The sequence below is a fragment of the Crocodylus siamensis genome, chromosome 2 (assembly GCF_052110815.1).
Source record: "Crocodylus siamensis isolate JL-2025a chromosome 2, ASM5211081v1, whole genome shotgun sequence".
Taxonomy (NCBI): domain Eukaryota; kingdom Metazoa; phylum Chordata; order Crocodylia; family Crocodylidae; genus Crocodylus; species Crocodylus siamensis.
Window position 1 is genome coordinate 36,497,062 of NC_143396.1, and position 22,220 is coordinate 36,519,281.

General features: G+C 42.1%; 2 pseudogenes; both read left to right on the plus strand.

Moving 5' to 3' along the window:
- Positions 1-3,305: 3,305 nt before the first annotated feature.
- LOC149870153 (cytosolic beta-glucosidase-like) lies at positions 3,306-22,204 on the plus strand (annotated as a pseudogene).
- Positions 13,966-14,859, plus strand: LOC149870154 (uncharacterized; annotated as a pseudogene).
- Positions 22,205-22,220: the final 16 nt, after the last annotated feature.

Genomic DNA, 22,220 nt, shown 5'->3' on the forward strand with positions numbered 1-22,220 from the left:
GCACTTCCAGAGCTGAATGTCATTGCAGTATTCTGCCCATGTTTCTAATCTTTCTGTGACCCTTCATATCATTTTTCCATAATATACTCAGTGTACTCAGCTCCTCCTAGTTTAAATGATCTGCAGATTTCATTAATGTATCACTTACTCCCTCTTCCACCTCATTATTAAAGCTATTTAATAGAATCAGAAATAATACCAATCTGTGCATACTTCACTAAATGCCCCCCCCAAGTTATTGTTTATCATTACCCTTCATTGTTTTTCATCTCACTTCATTTTCAGTCAACATGATAGTTCATCTTGAAACCTGAATTAAGTTTGTGAGCAGGATTTTGAGATAGTGTATCATATACATTACTGAAATTCAGATACAATACTTTATCATTATTGCTGTGCATTCATTTTGTTTTGATACAGGGGAAAACGTAGTTTGGCAGTCTTCAAGCTGTTTAGTATATTTATTTTCTCAAGACTTGTTCCATTATTTTTCTAGGAATAAAAACTAAATTTGAGGAAGAATTTCCACTCTTCAGGCACTGATTTCAGGTTCTGTGAATTTTCATATTAGATTATTTCACATATAAGCAGTTCTATATAAGCAACTCCAGGAAAATTCTGTTCTTGGACTGAAGACTTGGAGAGAAGAGACTTCTCATTTCTAGATACCAATTGTGAAGTATCTGCTTATCTTTGGGTACCGTGCTTTTAAAAAAATAAATCTTGAATTAAAAAAAACACAGATCCAGTAACAAAAAGCCCATTTTGAGTAGAACACAGTTCTGTTTATAATACCTAGTTCAGCACAGTCATACAGACAAATACCAATGCAAAACTGCTGCCTTCATCCCAGTGAGATACATACTTGAAGAGGCAGGTGACAATTACTTTCAAGGACCAATTACTTTCAAGCCTTCCTGATAGACTAAGAAAAATCCCTATCTGAATACATTGAAATGAGAATCAACTCAATCTTGTTCTAGGAATGTCTGGCTCCAGATCCAGCATAAGGCTATGCTAGTTCAGGTTATAAAACAAGAATGAACCCAGTCTGGAGCCATCCTGATTCTGGGTGGGGCTGTGCTCAAGTGCTAATCAACTTCAGTTCTGGATTTGTATTAGCGTCCAGGCAAAGAACTGGAATATTGGGTTTCTGGTTAGGCTGGTTCTCCTTGCTTGAGGAAATAAACCAAAATGGGAGTGATGCTCAAACAGCCTTTTGCTAAAATATCAAAATCTCATTTTGCCCCCTTTTCAGTCTTTCGATCTTTACCTGTGTATTTGACCTGCCTGTTGTCCAGAGTCTGTTATAAAGCACCACTCTGATCTGTTAATGATGCCATTTTCATTGTCCCACCTGTTGATTTCTTCCACAACTGTGTCCATGCTTCTTTCCACACTACTCATGGAAATACTCACTTTCAACTGGTTCACACAGTTCCGTCCCTGCTTGAGTTCAGATTTCTCCTAATACCCACCTGTCACCTAGCACAAAAGTCCACAATAATAGTTTTCCTTTCTAAAGTATTTTGCATAGTTAAATGTTTACAAAATGGCCTGTTCTTTCTGTGACCATTGCTTGTGAACCCTTGACTCCTACTGTTCAGTTCTTTACGTGTTACATCGTGTATGAAATTGAACCGTATATTCTCCTAGACTGGAGTGCAGTGTAATATACATTGTTTGAGGTATCTAGTGTAATGGCAAGTGGTGCAAAATTATGCATAGCTATTCTGATTCATGTGCAACCATTAATCATGATTTAATATGTCCCATAGTGAGTTTCATTGTTGACGACGACTAATGCTAACTTTCTTGGGTGCTGTCTAGCACTTATCCCTGATTTGTGAACCAAATTGTTTAAATAGTATATTAGTATAGTAGAAGAAGGATGATATTACATGAAGTGTTTTTGTATATGTATCAGTTTCTGACCAATTTTAACATTTTATAAAGGAAAATATACATTTGACTAGACCATCTGCCAGTAAATAGTTTTGGAATATATTTGTAGGAACTGCCTCCTTCCTTTTTCCTTAGTTTCTTTGTATTCAAGGGAATTTTACCTTTAAGGGGTAAGCAAAACTCTGAGAGATACTTGAGGAAATGAATTCCTGCTGTGAAACAGTGATTCATTTTGCATTGCATCTGCACAATCTGGCTCTAATGTGCACTTTTGGAATTAATTCAGCTGTTCTACAACTTGACAAAGGTTTTTTTCCCCCTTAATAAAAGTGTGTTCCATTAAAAAATGGTAAAAGAATACACATAATTGCACACATGGTTTTGCAGGTAATGCCGTTTTTTTCATAATACAGGGTAAAAGATTACTAGTGTACATGATACTTTTCAATGGGACCCTACTTGGAAAAGGTTTAAAAATCAAAGGATACAAGCAAATACAAACCATATAACACAAGCAAATACAAAGAGTAGAGTATAATGACTAGAGTTCAAATTTCTCAGGAGGGATTTTTTACCCTATGGTCCAATAAATATAAATACTGACTTTAGTATAATCAGAGTGTTTATTCTAATTCAGGAAGAGGGAAAGCAGCTCTTGTAGTGCCAAAAAAATAAAGTTGCAATAGTGCCATCTAGTGTACCATGTTTGAAGTTATTTGTACATTTCAATAGGCGAGGACCTTTTGCTTTGTGTTTTCAGTCTAGGAAGAAGGGGCCTCTCTGAGTTTTTAAAAGAACAAGAAGGCAGCAGTTTTGAGTACCTTCCTAAAGTGGTCATCTTCCTCCTCCTTGCTCTGATTTAGGTACAGTGAATATTTAATAATAAGTACATCTGCTGCAGAGTGACTAGTTCAGCATTGTGCATGCAATGGTTGTACTTTGAGCAGGCAGCAAAGATAAATGCCAGAAAAATGTGGAATCCCAGGTTTGAATGACAAAAAAAAAAGAGGCAGGAGGAAAGAAGCCTCTGTCTAATTGCTCAGAGACTACATAGGGTAGAGAGTCATGGGTCTAGGCTGTCCAACAGCTCACACTGGTGAGAGGGTGCAGAGACCTGAGCTGGATAGCTGAATATCTTGTACAGAATGGAGTGGCTCCATGGCCATGTAGCTTGCTGAATTGCTGCCCTTTGTTTCAATGCATTGCAAGCTAATTCAATACTATGGGCTCTCATCCTGAGACATGGAAGTGGAAGGCTGCAATGACTTGTTTATCAGAGAGTGAAGCTTCTCAAGGTTTATTTTTGTCTTTGATACAGAATTTGCCTGTGACAAGCAAACGGGAAGTCTGTCTAGGAAGAGCTGTCACTGCTCCACTAGAAGCACAGATTTTCCAGCCACATGATTTCAGCTTCTCTTGCCTGCTCTTCTCCCACCCACAGCAGTTGGCACCCAGGGGATGTGTCTTTCCCTGTTGGATTTGCTTGGGGTGCAGTCACAGCAGCTTATCAAATTGAGGTATCAGGTTCCCAGCCATCAGAGGGCTGGGGGACTTCTAAAGTGAAGATGGTCATAAAAATTCTCCAACATCAAAAGGATGAGTGAAGGGGGGAGATCTCATGTTCCACTCTGCCTGTTACATTGCTGCTAATTGTGTGCAGCTCCATGTGAGAATTCCCCCTTTTCTAAGCAAAAGTGTGTGGGGTGGGGGGGTATCCCTAAGTCCCAGAAGAAGATAAGATGATGGGATCTGATGGGGAAAGACAGGAATGAAGCCTTCTTTCTTTAGGTTTTACTTTCTGGTGAGAGGAGATGAAAACGTTAACTGAGTATGTCCCCACTAGTTCTTAGCCTCTTTCTTTCTGTTCAGACACATCAGAACACCTTACTGTTAATCAGCTCAAGCTGTATGTATTGAGAACAGGTATGGATGGGAAGGAAATCTGGGGAATACTTAAGCAGCCCATCTCCAGGGCCTCTAAATCCTGGAAATAAGCCAGAGTAATGGGAGCTGATGGAAGGAGACCAAGGACAGCAAGATGGGAAACCGTCTCATAAAGGTCCTTCTGAGATTACAGGCATCCCTATCTACACTGGTGGAACTTCCCTGATGATAGGGAAACCTGTCTACTGGTACTGGATTCTTTAGGGTTTGGCCTTTAGTATTTAATTTAGAGTTCAGAGGTCTGGCAGACAATGATCCTTTTTCATTAACCCCTTTGTGACGGTTGTGGTCAGACTGTGAGAGGGAATGGTGTTAGGCCTCCAAAACTCCATTAAAGGCCCCCAAATGTGTATAACTGTTGTGGTACAGAAAAGAAAGCCAAAGGGGCTGCTGTTGGCTTGTAGATCATGAAGTAGCTGATTAAGTCACGGTGTAAAATATAGATGGTCACTCCTCTATCTAGTGTGTGTGTTTATGTGTGTGAATGTGTGTGTGAGAAAGAGAGAGAGAGATCAATCCTCATTACTATAGTACCTGAACACTGCTCATTCCTTAATGTTTGCATCTTCACAATAACCCTAGCAGCTGGGGAAGTGCCATTTCCCATTTTACTGATGTGGAACCGAGATATATTGGGGTGGGGGGCAGGGAGTGATTTACCTAGTGACTTGATGGCAGAGCAGGAACTTGCACCCACGATGTCCAAGTTCTGGGCTAACAACCTAATAGTCTTCTCAGAAACTTCTTATAAACATCTCCATTCCCTTCTCATCACATATACATTGAAGATGTGCTTTGCTCCAGCACAGTTTCTCACTGCCTAGCTCCAGTGCGGGCATGCATGGGTACAGGCCTCTAGCTCCATGGGTCAGATCCAGGTGTAGATGAGAAATAGATAATACAACATTTTCTCATTTTATACACCAAGGCCCAACTTATCATAAGCACTTAGACATTTCTTTTTAGCCCCCTAATTTTGATTGATTTCAGTGCCTGAATAGTACTTAGGTCCCTTTGTAAATCTGAATTTAACTTCTTTAGAAACGTTACAGGCATGTCTGTATTTCAGATCTTTTAATTAACTGTTTGTTACTCTTACCTGAGCTGACATGGCACCTTTCCATTCCATGTGTACCCACAGTCAGGGCCAGATTCTACAATGAACTATGGAACAAACATTGCTTTATTGCTATATGTAAAAAAATCATGATTTTTGTGTTCAAGTACAACAAAGCTGTGATTTTTCGCCTTTTGAACAGTTAGATGTGTAGCTTGGACATTTTCTTAATATAGCTTGTAATGCAATATGTTACTATATTTAAAGAATCTTAAACATTTTCCAGTGTAAAATTACTGGGCCAGATACCACTGAAATTACCCTGTTCCCATAGAATTTAGGATGACATCACCTAAACCTGAAAATCTCAGGATCAGTGCAGCTTTTGCCTTACAGGGCAATGTAAGGCAGTAGCTCTTGCCCATGTTGTAAGCAGCACAGTGAATGAGGCGAGGGCTGACAGTTTACTTTATTTTTCACTGTCAGCTATGTATTTATGCACAGCACAGCCTACTTCACTCCATATATTTCAAAGTGCTAAAAAATCATACCAATTGTATTCTGAATGCTCAAAGTGCAGATTTCAAAGGTTCATGACTCAGTCGAATCAAAATCAATTTTCACCAGAACACTCAAAGGTACTTTTCCTTACTGAGGGCCATTTCTATGCTAAATTTCAACTCTCTGCTAGAGCTCTTAAAAAAAAAAAGTGGGGGGAGAGAGAGATTGAAAAAAAGTTGCAAGAATTGTTAATAACAGTAAAAATATTTCTTTACTTCTTTCATATCCCAAGTGGCTCAGTTGTATTAACTCAAACAAAAATTATCTTAGGGCAGAAAGCAGGCTTGGAAAATTTCAACCCAAATAAAAAACAATTTACATTGGAAAAAAGCATATCAAATCTTAATACAACAATCACTGCTAGTCCTGCTCTCCTTTAGTCTTGAAAAAATATTTTAATCCATTTCATTTCAGTAATTGTAGAGATTGAGGAATCCATATAAAAATGATTTTATTGATTTGATGATACATTATTGCAATATAAGGTGATATGGCCAACATGTCTAACCCGTCGGAAATGGAAGACTAGATCCTCAGCTTTATTTTGTCTCCTTCCTGAAGCTGCCTGAGGGCAGTTTAGTCCTTGAATTAATTTAGACCATGTCCAATCCCTCACTTCCCTGACCTTTGTCTGTCAGACTAGGGCATGCACTCAGGACCCCTCCAAGCCAGGGATCAGCAACGTAAGGCCTGCAGGCTGGATCTACCCATGGAGGCACTGAATCCAGCCCAAAGAAATAGATAGCTTTGTCTGTGCCTTTGGCTGCACCTGTGTCCATCCTGGGGCAAGGTAGGAAGGCGATGTGCCAGGGTTGGGCAGCTTCCAACTCTGCTCGTGCCACTTGCTTCTTACCATCCTCCAGCTGTGGTCCAGTGAGGGGCTTTGCCTGCTCCTGTGCCAGGGCCAGACAGCTGGGAACTATGCCTGTGGTGCTACCACTTCCCCTAGACCCCTGCTCTCTGACCGCAGCATGGGCACAGCTTCTAGCCAGTGGGGAGCTGTGCTGAAGCTGGGCACTTTCCATTTTTCCCTGTTCCACAGCTGGGAAAGGAGGAGAGAAAGGAACAGGGAGAAGCAGCAACACCACAGACACAGCTTGCAGATAACTGGTCCCAGTGCAGCTCTCCATGGGTGGGAGCTGCACCCACACTGCAGCCAAGGAGTTGGGGGGCTAGGAGAAGCAGAAGTGCAGGCACAGTTGTGGGAAGCCCCTTATAGCTGATATCCCACTGAAACCACCCACGTTGTTGGCCCCTGCTCTAAACCATCTGTTCTGCCTAAGTGATAGGCTTAGGGGAGTGTAAGATGTGGGGGAGGGAAATGGGGGATGGGGGCTGAGATGGAGTGCAGAGAGGGAGAGAGAGAGAGAGAGAGAAAGGATGGAACTTCTCTTCCAGCATCAGTCCTGGACTTAGAGATGCCCAGAGTAGTTTTAAATTAATTAAGCTCAGGTACTTTGTGCTGTCTAGATGCAGCAATATGGAGCTCTGAAAGAGCTAACTGCTGCTCAGCAGAATAAACTAGCTTTCCTGCAATTCTCGTCTTCTGTGGCTAGACCAGTTTTAGTATCCAAGATGGCTTGTTTCAGAAGTTAGCACAGGTATCTCTACACTACAGTCTGAAATGTACTACACCTGGAATACAGCTAAGAATGCTCCAAATTATGTTGGTTTCTAACAGTCTTCTTGGGGTACCATCCTGGCTGATGACCACTCGAATGCTTCTGGCATACTTTTGTGCCTTGGCACTCCACCCTTTGCTGTAGTAGGGTAAGCACAGAAAAGATGGTGCAAAGTGTCAGCTGAGATTCCCCATGTTCCAGAGATGTCCTTAGCTACCCAGTACAGCAGATTATGGTCTCTCTGAACCATCTTATAAATGCAAAGGGGCCACACTATGGCCCAGAATATGATCCCTTAGCATTTGGATGTTTCAGCCAGACAAAATTCTGTTTTTAAATGTGTCTATATTTGTACCAACTACAGAATAATTAAACTTCTCTTTGGTATAAGAATAATTTGAACGTATACTTTAAACTGAAGTCAGAAGGCTTTCAGTACTGTATCTGAGGAAAATACTGCAGCATTGAGTCACTGAATTGTCAGAGAACTTGTACTTGAAGAGATATCCAGATTTGTTGGATCTAAAAATTGACCTACTCTGAAGGTTGTCCTGTATAAGAGTTCAATTTACTGAACAACCAAATGTAGATGTATTGGTGTTCGTGTGCAGTGATAAAATTCTGTAAAGAACATGGAATGTGACAATGGTCTTTGAGAAACTAGGTTATAGAAGTGATATTATAGATTTTAGTAATGCTTTAAATTAAGTGTCCTCAATATGCTTAACCTTGCATTAAACTTAGATTTAATAAGACAAATGTGTATTAAGTACTGAATATACTTAAGGGAGCAATCTTGCATTGGCAGGGGATGGACTGGATGACCTCCTAATAGGTCTTTTCCATCTCTAATTTCTGTGATACTAATTGATTATTAAAACACTTTTATTGAGGATTGATATGTAGCTATTATATAGTTATTAATCTTACAACCCAACTGATATTTAATTTATACATGCTTTTAACACACAATGTCATTTTAGTTTTTAGTCAGTAACCCAGGAACCAAACGTTAAGTGGAGCCTTGAAAAATCCTGCTTATAAATGAAACTGTCTTCCTTTGAGTTTGATGATCAAAGCATTCTTTTATACTACTGGCAGAGGCTTACAGGACTTTTCATATGTAAAAAATGAAACATTTTCTGTATTTTACCCCATGGTGTTGCAAACCCTGTGAGTGGTCATCATGAGAAAATCTGCCTTGCCTTAGTTTATACCATGTGGTAGAGCACATCTCAAAATATAGCTAAATATGAAATTTTTAAAGGTGACCTCTACCTCAATTTCAAAACCAATAAGAAATGTCCCAGAATGCCTGGGATGCAGGAAATGGTACAAAGGTTGTTGAATGTTTGGTATAAATTTTAATTTGCTAGAAGTCATTGCCATTTTTTACTGTGAATGTTCGGTTAAGGGAAAGGCAGAAGTTTCACAGAGCTGTGTTATTAATTCATCTTGTATATGCCTAGGGCCATGGCTCATAATGGCATTCCTTTCTTTTTAACATACTGTCAGGACTTTCAAAGGACATCCAGAAAGCTTCAAGTGACTATTTGTTGGATGCGTTTATCATTTTCTAAAGGTTTTATTTAATATGGACTGATCTTTTATATCTATGGGTGAAAGGTGCATTAGAAAATACTTTTTGTAAAAACCTGTAACTCAAAAGATTCACAAACATCTGATTTTGGCTACAAGAATACACTGTGTCAGAATCTCAACAAGGGCTTTCTGAAGCATTTTTTTTAAATAGTGAGCAATAAGACAATTGTGAATAAATGCAAACCTAATGCAAATAATCTCAATCCTGGAAAAAATGCTGCTCAATTTAAGTGAGGCATGAAAAGTAAAACCTGCTTGATTGAGATTATTGCATCTTTGTGATAAATATTTACATTCAACATATGTCTCATGATGTCAAAAGTGTAACAATTCAGTTTTGTTTTTAATCAGGAGGCTGGAATGCAGATGGGAAGGGCCCTAATGTTTGGGACACATTCACCCATCAGGGAGGAGATGGAGTTTTCAAGAACCAGACTGGTGATGTAGCTTGTGGCAGCTACACTCTGTGGGAGGAAGATTTGAAATGTATCAAACAGCTTGGATTGACTCATTATCGCTTTTCTCTTTCCTGGTCACGTCTGTTACCTGATGGGACGACAGGTTTCATCAACCAGAAAGGCAATTGTTTCTTAAAAATAGAAGGTTGCAGCTTTAATTCAAGGTTATTGCTGCAGTCTGGCATAATTAATCCAGTATGCTATTCTGCAGTGTAGCTTTGAAATTGCAACTTTTTTTAGAGTAATTATGAGATGATTTTTTTTATAGGTTTGCAACAACTTACTAATTAATATCCTAAGTCCCCTTGGATATTGTGATCTTTTGGGGAGGGATTAGTATTATGTCCCCTAATATATATTTTTGCTTGCTTTAAAAATTATTGTTAGTTTTTGTTGAAAATGGTTATTCTAAAATATTTGGGCTTTTGATATCATTTAAAGCTTCAATGAACCCCTGCAGAATTTGCTGTCAATAAGACAGCACTTTTATACGGTTTATAAAAAGAATCCTATTTGAGAATATTAGAAAATGCATGTAGATAATTTATAAATATAATCTGATCGCAGATTGATTATTGTATGTTGCCTAAAATGGTTAGATTTTTCTGTAGATATGCAGATAATACACTCCTGGGGTGGAAAATTCAAGGGAAGTTTATGGTTATTTGTATTCCAGAGTGTTTGCAGGCCTAGTCAGGTCTGGGGGGGAGCCCATTGTATGAGGTACTGGAACAAATATTCAAGACAGTCCTTGACACACAGAAATTATACACTCTAAGTATGGGACAGACAAAACTGGATGAAAAAATCTACTACATAGAGACAAAAATGAATGAAAATATTTACTACGTAGAAGCAGCCTGGTCAAACTGAGAGATTGTAAAAATTATATTGGTTTACACATGTTTGCATCAAATATATAATGTATGAGAAAAGGCAGAGAAGTGCAATATTCAATGCAGAAGAAAGTGAGTTTGGGGAAAGAAAAATGGAGGGAAGCACAAAGAAGGAAGAGTGAAGCTGCATCAGAGAGACCGTGAGGAATGGAGTGATAGGTCTAAGCAATCAAGAGGAAGGAATACATCCTGAGCAAAACAAAATTCTGTAGATGTGGAAGGCATCAGCATCTAAAAGTGTCTCTGTCCTGTCCCGCTGCTGCTTTACACTAGGTCTCACTATGAAGACATAAATCTTTGTGCTCCTGGAGCAGCTTAAACCCTTTGTGTTCCCTTTCCCTCCCAGTCCAAGAAGGCCTGGACTGGAAGGACAATAATGGGAGATATTAAGATCCCCCTCAGGACTTCCCATATTGATACATATATAGTAGGAAAAATATTGTTTTGTTAAAGGTTGGGGTTACAGAACCTGAGTTGCCTGTGCAGACAGATGAACATCCTTTGCATCCTGCTGATCACAGCGTCTCTCATAATGGGATGGAGGAGGGTTTGCTTCAAGCAGTTAGCAGGGTGAGCTGCTGGATTCACCGATGACAGACCAGCCAGCCACTGTCCCCCACAAAGCAGGACAGCAGGAATACCCCAGCTTCTAGTGAGACCTATTTGGGAAACTTTCCTGCCCCCACCAGAATTTCTCAGCATGCAGCCTCTTCTCACTAGCAATATTTTAGGGACACACAGAAATCAGATTTGGCTGAATCCTTAGTTTTTTCCTTGGACATGGATTTCTTCACATAGTGCTGCACGCAGTGTACATTTGCCACAGAACTGCTTATTGAACAGGCTTTGTTATTTAGATGGCAGAGTGGGAGATAGAGAGCAGACATTTTTAATGCAATCAGTAAAATAAAGCTAACTTTTTCTCACAACTCAAATATAATTTCGGAAAATGTTCACTTGATCCCTGTTTTAAACAGTTGCCTGATTAATATTATGAACTTTACGTTTAACGAAAGGGCATTGGAGGGGCTCCAAGTAGACCAGTTTTCATTAGGCAGGAGCTCACTTCTGTGCAGTGATCTGTTGAAGCAATTGTAACTGCCTAGCATGGAAAGGCCAGCCTCTTCTATATAAATATTTTCACAAAGAGCATTCACATGAACTGATTCACTACCAATTTCACACCTAAAACATGGGACATTTGGAAAACCTTTAAAACCCTTTTGTTTTCCAGCTATGGAGGGGGAGGGGATTCTTTTAAAGGAAAAATGTTTCAGATGTTTTGTTCTTGTGAAATGTCAGGTTTTCAGGTGAAAACTTATTTAAGATTTCTTAGGTTTTTTTTCCTTTTTATTTTTTTTTTGGAGGGGGGAGGGGGTACAATTCTCTGCAATGAGTGTAGTCAGCTAGCTTCCAGATGGCAGATTTCTATGAAGAGGGAGCCAGAACTCGTAGCCAAAAGAGTAATTTGATTCAGCACAGAGTCCTCTGCTGAGTCTGACTTCAGCATTGAGGTAGGGCACCAGGAGATAGGAGAAGAGAGTGGGGCAATGAGGCCTTTAGCTCCTCCTGCCGAAAAGAGCCCCTACAGAAACATCTCCAAGATGCCTTCTCTTCTCGCAACATACACACACTTTCCCCTCCTCTGTATGGTACCATCATTCCCTCTTTACCACTGAAGATAAGAAAAAAAAATTCTGGAAATTTGATTTTGTACTAGAGTTTTCCAGGATCACAATCCTATTTTGTTTGTCCTGTCCACATAAGATTTTATTTCTTTTTTCCCCATATGCACACAAGATTATGTATCTTTTAAAAAATGTTTAACTGTAATTTGAAAAATAGGTGATGAGTTATTTATTTTAAGCTTCACAAATACTATTGAGTAGTTAGTAAACTAGGGCTATCTAAAACTTTTTTTAGGAAGCACTGCTTACAAACAGGATACTGTATCAGCAAAAATTCTGTTTGGCCAAGTAAGGGCAGCATTGTGAACCTCTTACGCCAAGCAGAGAGCAATAACTCCCCTGAATAGTCCCACTGAAGCCATGTGAGTCATCATTCATGGTTGTGAGTAACAGATTCACAACTTGGCTTTAACTGTTCATACAATTGAACTATACATTTAGGCTTTTAAACTTTTAAATAAATTCTGACAACTTCTTTCCCCACATAAATGGGTACGCCCTCAAGATACATACAGTCATCTCCACTTATTTTAATGGATACCTCTGGCCTTGCATTTAGAAGGAGAAAAAAACTGCCCACCAGATTTACAAATGAATTTATCAAGTCTTACCATGATAACACTAGAGGCATCAGTTTGTTTACAAGGATGTAAAGACCAAGTCTGTGGTTCTTAATTTTTTGCTTCATCAGATGTTGCATTAAAAATAGTTTTACTGAAATCCCCAGAACAAGACCCACCATCTGGCATAACTATGAAAGCAGAATAATTTTAAGGCCTAATACTGTCCTTCTAAAGATAATTGAGAATACAGCATTTGTGTCTGAAGATTTAAACATAATGACCTAGTCAGTCTGAAAACCAATGGGAAGAAGTAGCTAGTACAGAACAAACAAATTTGCTCACTAACAAGTGGCATATTATTGATCTATTAACCTTGAACTCTGAGAGATGGTTGATGTGATTGCACAGCTATTGACCATCATCTTTCAAAACTTGGGATGATTGGGAGAGGTCCTACATGACTGAAAAAGTGCAAATATAATGCCCACCTTTAAGATGGGAAAAAAGGAAGACCTGGGGAACTGCAGGCAGGTCAGTCCCTGGAAAAATCATGGAGCAGGTCCTCAAGGAATCCATTTCTAAGTACTTGGAAGAGAAGAAGGTGATTAGGAACAAGTACAAATCATGTCTGACCAAGTGATTGCCTTCTATAATGAGAAGTTTGGTTCTGTGAATGCAGTGATTGCCCCATGCTTCTTATCACTACCCCATGCTCCTTACCCATCTGGGCACAAATGACACAGCTTGAAGCAATTCCAGCTGGGTTATGAATGGCTACAGGGCTCTGGTAGTAGGGTTCAGTGGGGGTGCAGGTGGTTTTTTCCTCAGTCCTCCAGTTACACGTCACAGGCTGAGGAGGGAGAGAGAAATCGAGGCAGTAAACAAAAAACTACAGTGCTGGTGCCATTGTGAAGACTTTGTCTTCTATGACCAGAGAGGCAGTAGTCTGTTGGGAAGAGATGCCCTCCACTGTGGAAGAAGCTCTTCTCAGCCAGAATGGCTGACCTGCTCAACTGGGCTTTAAACTAATCTTGCAGGGGAATGAGCAGACAACCACCAGAGCAAACTCACGAAGCATCAACTGCAAAACCAGCAGGTTAGGATGCTTAAGGGAACCCACTCCTATCCCAGCCTGGGAATAAAGCTTCTCCATGAGTACACGGAAGCCTAGGGCCTCCAATGGCATACTTGTGTATCTGTACACTAATGCTAGGAGTTTGGGGAATAAACAGGAGGAACTGGTCCTTCTGCTAAACAAAAATGACTGTGATCTCATACAGATAATGGAGACCTGCTGGGACTCCTCTTATGACTAGACTATGGGTATAAATGGCTACACCTTGTACAGGAGAGATCATGCTGAAAAAAGGGGAAGAGGTGTATTTCTGTATGTTAAGGAGAGCTACACATTCCTACAATCTAAGATTGGCACCAAGGAGGATGACTGAAGACCCTCTGGGTTAGAATATGATGGGGTTGTAGTGAATGGGGATACAAGGGTAGGAGAGTCTACTACAGACCTCCAAACTAGGAACAAGAATTTGCCAGGAAACTGGCTGAGGCTATACGCTCTTGGTGCATAGGTGTCATGGGAGACTTCAACTACCCTGACATCTCATGGAAAGAGCACTTGGCCAAATCCGAGTGCTCTCAAAGTTTCCTTACATGCATGGATGAGATTTACCTGTCTCAGGAAGTTTATGGGCCAACAAGAGGTAAGGCACTGCTGGACCTGGTACTGGCTAAAGGGGATGATCTAATCAGCAACCTAAGAATCAAAGGGAAGCTGGGTGACAGTGACCATGAGTTGATCACTTTCGCTATCCATTGCAAAACTGGCAAGTCAGCCAGCAATGCAGTAATCCTTGACTTTAGGAAGGCTGACTTTCATAAGCTCAGGAGACTTGTTCTTGAGGCCCTGAGGGGCCATGATCTCACAGGGAAGGGAGTTCATGATGAGTGGTTGCTCCATAAGGAAGTGATCCTTGAAAAACAAGGGAAGTCCATCCCAACCCATAGCAAAGGTGGTAAAAGGACTCAGCAACACCCTTGGCTGAACAGGAAACTCATGGACCTTATATGTCCAAAAAGGGAGGCATATAAAGAATGGAAGACAGGAAACACCACTAAGGAGGATTATTCTGCCCTGGTCTGCACCTGCAGGGAGCAAACTAAGAAAGCCAAGGCTGACTCTGAACTCCAACTGGCTACACGAATCAAGAATAAAAAGTCCTTCTTCAGATATGTAGGGAGTTGAAAGAAAAACAAGGGAAACATTGGACCTCTGCTAAACCAGCTGTGACAGCTGACTACTGACACACAGGAAAAAGCCAACCTGCTTAATAGTTACTTTGCGTCAATTTTTCACCAGCCCAAAGGACCACCCAGTGAGGGTGAATATATGCCCACCATTGGCATGGATCTTGTGAGGCTGGATGCCCATAAATCAGCTGGTTCAGATAGATCGCACCCAAAAGTGCTAAAGAAACTGGCAGACATCACAGTGGAGCATATACTATGGAGCATCATAGTGATCATAGACATCACTGGCAAGTATATTTGAGAACTTGTGGCACTCAGGCAAAGTACCTGAAGATTGGAAGAAGGCCAATGTGGTGCCCATCTTCAAGAAAGGGAGGAAAGAAGACCTGGGAAACTATAGGCTAATCAGTCTGACCTCAATCTCTGGGAAGATTTTGGAAAAATTATCAAAGAAACCATTCTTGACAGGATAACAGAAGGCAACACTCTGAGGGATAACTAGCACAGGTTTGTTGCAGATAGATCTTGCCTGACCAACTTCATTTTCTTCTATGACCAGGTGAGATATTACCTGCACAAAAGGGAAGAGGTTGATATCATATATTTGGAATTTAAAAAAGCCTCTGACCTGGTGTCGCATGATGTCCTTATGGAAAAATTGGGCTACTGCAGCCTCAACTACTTCACAGTACAATGGTTGGGAAACTGACTCCAAGGTTGGACCCAAACAGTGGTAGTTGATGGAACCAAATCAACATGGCACTCAGTGACTAGTGGGGTCCCCAAAGGCTCTGCTCTTGGGCCTGTACTTTTTAATGTATTAATAAACTATCTGGACACTGGAGTCAGAAGTGGACTGGCTAAGTTTGCTGATGACACCAAACTTTGGGGAAACATATCCACACTTGAAGATAGGCTGGTGATCCAGGCTTGATAAGCAAGATGGGTGGATGAAAACCTGATGGCATTCAATATGGAGAAATGCGAGGTGCTCCACCTTGGGAAAAGAAATCCGCATGACACTTACAGGCTTGGCAACGCTACGCTCACTAGCATCATGACCGAGATACAGGACCTCCACTTAATTCAGGAAGTCCACAGTCCCACCAGAGGAAATGCCCTGTTGGACCTGGTCCTGGCCACAGGAGACAACCTGGTAAAGGGCCCTCCAGGTCCTTGACCACCTGGGTGATAGCAATCATCGCTTGCTGGAATTCACCCTTGAGGGTGTCAAGGGCCTGCAGCAAGGCAGTAGCCCTAGATTTTAAGAGGGCCAACTTCAACGAGTTGAGGAGATTAATGGGAGAGGCGCTGGGGTTCTCAAAAGCAGGGGAACTCAGTGCCCAAGATGAGTGGTCATTCCTTAAGGAGATGATACTCACGGCCCAAGGGGTGACCATCCCAGCAAAAAGCAAGGGGGGCAGGAGTGCCCGGAAGCCCCCCTGGCTCACCAAGGGAATGCCTGATTGCCAAAAAGGTGGAGTACAACCGGTGGAAAAGGGGTGCTATCTCCAAAGAGGAGTATACCTCCTCTGTTCGGGCCTGTAGGGGGGCTGTCAGGAAAGCTAAGGCAGACATAGAGCTAGGACTTGCATCCAAAATCAAAGATAAGAAAAAGTCCTTTTTCAAATATATAGGGAGGATGAAGAAACCACTGGGAAATGTGGGGCCCCTGCAAGATTCTCTAGGCAAACTGGTGGTTGAGCCAGAAGAGAAAGCAGACCTCTTTAACCAATTCTTCACCTCTGTTTTCTTGGGCAGGGACCAGGACTTCCCCACCGTAATGCAAGGCGGACTTGAGGGAAACGCTTCCAGACCTCAGGTTGGGGAGGACCGGGTTAGAAATCTTCTGGAGGGGCTGGACGTGTTCAAATCAGCGGGTCCAGATGCTCTTCACCCCAGGGGGTTCAGGGCGCTAGCAGGGGTTATTGCAGGGCCTTTGGCACGGCTTTATGAGTGCTTGTGGTGCTTGGGCCAGATGCCAGATGATTGGAAGTTAGCCAACGTGGCCGCATCTTTAAAAAAGGGAGAAGGGAGGACCCGGGCAACTATAAGCCCATCAGTCTTACCTCAATCCTAGGGAAACTCTTTGAGAAGGTCATCATGGAGCACATCTGCGATGCGCCGGCCTCAGAGATGATGCTCAAAGGCAACCAGCACGGTTTCATTAGGGGTAGGTCATAACCTGATTGCCTTTTATGATCAGGTCACAAAAGCATTGGATGCAGCAAACTTATAAGATGGGAAACACCCTTCTTGAGAGCACAGAAGCAGAAAGGGATCTTAGAGTCATTACTGACTCCAAGATGAACATGGGCCGACAATGTGAGGTCACGGTTGGCAGGGCTAACCGGACCTTGTTGTGCATCCACAGTTGCATCTCAAGCAGGGCCAAAGAGGTGACCCTCCCCCTCTATGCAACACTGGTCAGGACACAGCTGGAGTACTGTGTCCAGTTCTGGGTGCCCCACTTCAGAAGGGATGTGGACAACATTGAGAGGGTCCAGAGGAGGGCCACCCGCATGATCCAGGGACAGCAGGGCAGACCCTACAATGAGAGACTGCAGGACCTGAAGCTGTTCAGTCTTCACAAGAGAAGTCTATAAACTCACTAGCACAGACCAGAAGGGTTTGAGAGAGACCTTGTTTCCCCGAGTGCCCCCTGGCATAACAAGGAATAATGGCCACAAGTTGATGGAGAGTAGGTTTAGATTAGACATCCGTAAGAACTACTTCACAGTTAGGGTGGCTAGGATCTGGAACCAACTTCCAAGGGAAGTGGTGCTGGCTCCTACCCTGGGGGTCTTTAACAAGAGGCTTGATGCCTACCTAGCTGGAATCATTTGAGCCCAGTTTTTTCTCCTGCCCAGGCAGAGGGTCGGACTTCAAGGTCTACAAGGTCCCTTCTGACCCTACCTCTATGATTCTATGACTGAAAGAGACTTGGGGGTTATGACTGACCGCAAGATGAACATGAGCCACCAATGAGATACCACAGCAAAGCAAACAAAACTCTGACTTGCATCTACTGATGCATCTCGAGCAAGACCCAGGATGTCATCCTCACACTGTACTTGGTGTGGCTGCAGCTGGAGTACTGCATCCAATTCTGGGCTCGACAATTTAGGAAGGACGTGGAGAAGCTTGAAAGAGTTCAGAGGAGATTTAAGCACATGATCAGAGGGCAAGAGAACAGGCCTTATGAAGAGAGACTGCGAGCCATAGGAGTCTTCAGCTTAAAGAAGCGCAGGCTCAGGGGTGACTTGGTGGCAGCCTATAAGTACACAAGAGGTGTGCATCAGGATCTGGACGAATGCCTGTTCACCAGTGCACCCCAGGGTATGACAATGTCCAACAGTCACAAACTCCTGCAAAGCCATTTTAGACTGGACATAAGGGAAAACTTTATTGTCCGAGCCCCCAAGGCCTGGAACACCTGCAAGGCTTGAGGCATGGTGTAGGGGAAGTACAGAGCCATGCAAGAAGCCCTTAAGGTCACAGGTGCCTGGCAGGGTACAGATGGGCTGAGAGGGTCTGCTAGCCTGGGAGTTCAAGACTGTGACTGAGGACACTCAGGAGAGACCCAGTGGGGATCGATGCAGGCTCAGGCTCATGCAGAGCCCACAGGCAGCCTTCCTTTTATAACCTTCATTAAGTGCAAGATATGGTGGGCAAGATTCAAGAGAAGGGCTGCAGCTGAGCCTCAACCAGGCTGAGCACTTCACAGCTGCTCCCATGGTGACAGACTTGCTGCAACATAATTTACCTCTTTAGCCGGGCTTTTGATACAGTCTCCCATAACATTTTTGCAGGCAAGCTAAGAAAGTACAAGCTAGATGAATGGACTGTAAGATAGAAAACTGGCTGGATCATTATCAGGCTTAGAGGGTGGTAATCAATGGCTTGATGCCTAGGTTGCAGGTGGTATCAAGTGGAGTGTCCCAGGAGTCAGTCCCATGGGGACTGGTGCCACCTTAGTCATGTGCCGACTGGAAGGGGTCCCCCCATGGCTGATTCGGCCAACTGGCTGCAGCCGCTTCTGGGAGCTAGTGCCAATTGATCGCTGCAGCTGCTACCAGAAGCGGCTGCAACGATCACAGCGATCAGCCGGCACTTGCAGGGGGGACACCAGTGCTCCTGCCTTCCCACCCTGCCCATTGCCTAAGCAGTGAGTGTGGCTGGACAGGGGGTACACTGGCGCTCTCTGGAGGTGTGTGTGCACCCCCATGCACCCCACATGCATTGCCACTGGTTGGTCCTGAGTCCAGTTTGTTCAATATATTCATCAATGACCTGGAAGACAGGATGAGTGCACCATGCAGCAAATCTGCAGATTAAACCAGGCTGGTGGGAGTAATAGATATGCTGGAGAGTGGGGCTAGGATTCAGAGAGACCTTGACAAATTGGAGGCTTGGATCAAAATAAATCTCATGAGGTTCAAAAAGGACAAGTGCAAAGTCCTGCACTTATCATGAAAAAATCCTATGCACCAGTACAGGCTGGGGGCTGACTTTCTGGGCAGCAGCTCTGCAGAAAAGGACCTGGGGGTAACAGTGGACAATAAGCTGAATATGACCCAACAATGTGCCCTTGTGAATAAGTCTAATGGCATATTGGGCTACATTTTTAGGAGCCTTGCCAGCAGATTGAAGGAAGTAATTCTTCCCTTCTGTTCAGCACTGGGGAGGCCACATGTGGAGTACTGTGTCCAATTTTGGGCACCCCAATACAGAAAGGATGTAGACAAACTGGAGAGAATCCAGTGGAGGGCAATGAAAATGGTTAGGGGACTAGGGCACATGACTTACAAGAAAAGGCTAAGAGAACTGGGCTTATTTAGTCTGGAGAAGAGAAGGTGGATGGTGGATTTAATAGCAGCCTTCAACTACCTGAAGGGTGGTAGTAGGGTGCTATTACTAAAGATGAAGGAGCTAGACTGTTCTCAATTGTGGCAGATAACAGAATAAAGAGCAGTGGTCTCAAGCTGCAGCAAGGGAAGTTTAGATTAGGAAAAACTTTCTCATGAGGAGGGTAGTAAAGCACTGGAACAGGTTACCCAGAGAGGTTGTTAAATCTCTACCTTTGAAGGATTTTAAGACCTGACTAGACAAAGCCTGGGGTGGGAAGATATAGTCAGGGATGATCCTGCTTTGAGCAGGAGATTGGACTAAATGACTTCCTGAGGGTCCTTCCAACCCTAATTTTCTATGATTCCTATTAATGATTGATTTTAAAAAAAGAAATGACCTATTAACCCTCTGAATTGTACACTGTGCTAACATATGCTACCTTATTTTCCTCCTTCAATTTCCTCCATGTTCTATACCAGTTTGTTAAGGTGTGTCGCTTAGAAAGCCTCGGTTCTACAAAGACATGGGTAATGTTTTCAAAATTGCCCATTTTCAGGGTACCTGCAGACTTGCCATTTAGATCCATCTAACTAAGCTAAGCAGGTGAACTAACTTATATTGGGAATGCATTAGCCTGATCTATCGAACATCTGCATGCATTCAGAGTGCAGCCCTGGAGCTGGGAAAGCCTTGCCACTCCACCCTGGGCTGCACTCTTCCTGTTATGTACCCACAGGCATCTGAGTCACACTGACATTCTCTGAGCCCTATGGCCTAAATTATTTATGTAGTTTTGAAAATTTGACACAGGTTGCTAAGGCAAGGACTACCATGTCTGTATGGTAACTTGCATAATGGAGTCATGTTCCTGATTGCTGCTCCTTGGCTTTATAAATACAAAAAGGAATTTGAAACCCATATCAATGAATTTTCCCTGTTGCCTTGCTGGCTGGATAGTTCTAATACAAAAGCAAGGTAAATGTTATTTTAGCAGTCCTGAGCTAATACCATATTTTGCTTATGATGCAATATCCAGCATTCCCAGCAGATTTAAAATTTTTTAAATTTATTTAAATGTAAACGTTACTAAAAATTCCCATACAAAAGCGCTAAGTTTCCTGACAATAACAGAGAGTAGTAACCCCTCTGTAGCAGCATAGAAATAAACATAGAAAAACATGTTGACTTAGACAATTAATGTATACAAGTAAGAGAAAAAATGTATTTCCTTCTAGATCCTCAAGTTTTCCTCCAAACCTGGTCAAATAAAAAGCTTTTTTAGTTTACCCAGAAGACTCCAGAATCCAGAGGTTTCAGAGAAAAACCTAGTGACAGCCTCTCCCTTTTCCCTCTTCCTTCCACACCTCATTTGTGTGCCAGTGTGAGAGTGACAGAGCTGGTCTCAGGTCAGCTTTAAAGCTGCAGTAACTCAAAACCAACTCCTTAAACTCCATGGGACCACAACAGAAGCCATCTAAAAGCATTGAATTGTTATGTAGCTCTTGCAAGACATGCTGCCTGTTGAGGGAATGCTGTGCTCTGCATTGGTTGCCATATCTATACAGGTGTAAGGTGTAGAGAGCACTGCTTTGGCGTTCACACAGGCCTTGATGATAATACAGAATCCCATCCAAAAGGAAAAGGTTTATATTGATGGCCAAATGCAAATAATGAAAAGCCAAATTGTGTCTTAGGGCATTTATAGATGTGCTCTGGGAGGGAGGATGGTGCTTTAATTATCACAGCTCCGAGAGTCATGCTAAGTAAAAGTGCCCGGAGCATCAGTGTCCCTGTGCTGAAAAATGGCAGTGGGGCACTTTGAACTAAAGCTCATCAATTAAGCTTAAGTTTAAAGTGCCCTGCCACCGTTTTTCATTGCAGGGACACTGATACATATGACTCTGGAGCCTGCTGGAGCGCAGTAATTACCATGCTCCGGCAGATTTGATTAATCAAGATTAATCGAGACTGCTCCTGACACGCTTTAATTACAGCGCATCTGAGCAGCCTCCATGCACATGTACAGGAGCACTGTGCTTTTATTTAATTGAGTCTGGGACTCTGAAACCTTTAATGGATGTGTAATATTTTTTTAGGAGAAAAAATATGTAACATGATTATTAGCATGATTATAACATGATCTTATTAACATGATTATTTATCAGATTGTCTTTTCAGGGTCAGGGTTTTCAGGAGTTCAGCTCCTAAACTAAGGCCAGCTTTCTGACAGTGAACCTTCCATTCATAATCCTTAAATGAAAGGACCATTATTACAAGTGACGAACAGTTCTCTGTTTTCATTATTCTGTTCTGAATATTGGGGCTTCTATGAACATGTAAATAGGAGTTGTTAGGTGCTGAGGACTTTTGAAAATAGTTATATTTAGTGTACAGCTATGAGGCAACATATAACTCTATGGACGGGGAAAAAATTGAGTTTTTTTTTTAAACTAAAGTAACAACATATTTTTTAAAGTAACAAAACATGAACAAAAAACATTTTTCTATAACTTTTTCAGGAGTTTTAGATTACTATAACAAGATCATTAATAATATGCTAGTGAATAGGATTCTGCCCATGCTCACACTGTATCAGTTTGATTTACACCTCAACCTTTAAAAGACTAAAGTGGTTGGAGTTCTGAAGACATCACTGAAGTTTTTGACAACTAGGCACCATTTTGCTTCAAAACATTTGGATACCAAGTGAAATTGTGAATCTCACTATTAATAAGCCTTATGTTATTGTTGTGGATGGATATGAGAGAAGCATTGTGGCTCCATTTATAGTATAACCTGGCAGCTCATAAT